General features: G+C 38.7%; 1 protein-coding gene across 1 annotated transcript in view; it reads left to right on the top strand.

Moving 5' to 3' along the window:
- Window positions 1-950, top strand: part of bard1 (BRCA1 associated RING domain 1) — a 22545-nt gene that overhangs the window by 5426 nt on the left and 16169 nt on the right. The window lies entirely within an intron of this gene.

Here is a 950-nt window from a genome sequence, read left to right as displayed (position 1 = left end):
TGTTGTTCATGAATCAAAACACACAACATGGACCGTTTCTTTTGGATACAAATATACACAATACATATCAACACTATAGCAAATGAAAGAGGAGGACCCATGTGAACAAAATCGTTAAGTCCAAGACAACACATAACAAAAACATATCACATATGAACACTGCAACAGAAGTTTAAAAAAAAAAAAAAGAAACCTCCACACAAAGTCTGGAAAAGGAGAAAAAAATGATCATAAGACCACACTTACAACAAAAAATACTGAGATCTAAGAGGAAAACATAGAAACCTACAAGAAGCGCAGAGTGAGCTTGAGTCAGAAATAAAGAAAGGTAGCAGAAGATCTGACAACTAAATGCATAATATGGCAAAACAAAGAATTTACAGCACCAGGCAAACATGGTCAACAACGAACAAATGCCAGAATATATATACATGTAAAAACCCAGAGAGGAGGCATTAGGAAGACATATAACCACCAACCCACAAACACAACGTAATAAATAAAAAAACAACAACATGACATCCGAGATAAGCAGAAATATTAACCACCTGTTACCACACTAACCGTGTGTCCACCGCATGGCGACCAGCGTACACGAAGCCGACCACAAAAAAAAAACGACAATCAAAGCGCACCACATTTTTTGATATGTTGCTACTCAATTTTTCGGCGCACAACACACCATCATCTGAGTGGTTGACTGAGCCTCAATCAGTGTAGACACGGCGTGAACTCCTTCACCGGCCGCTCAACTAAGCAAGCCAGCTGCTGTCGGCGGGCATGATGAAGAATGTCTTGAGGGCGTTAGTTTTCCTGTCTAGAATAGTTCTTTTGTTACATTTTTTCGCATCTTACTCCCTGTTTCTGCCATGTGAACTGTTGTTTGTCCCGTTTCTTATTGCATTAAGCCTATCTTGAACTGCAACCGAAGTTTAAAAAAAAAAAAAAAA

This window comes from Morone saxatilis, unplaced genomic scaffold (genome assembly GCF_004916995.1).
Source record: "Morone saxatilis isolate NCDOM2014 unplaced genomic scaffold, NCSU_SB_2.0 Contig5, whole genome shotgun sequence".
Classification (NCBI taxonomy): Eukaryota; Metazoa; Chordata; class Actinopteri; family Moronidae; genus Morone; species Morone saxatilis.
This window is presented reverse-complemented; position numbering and strand designations above follow the sequence as displayed.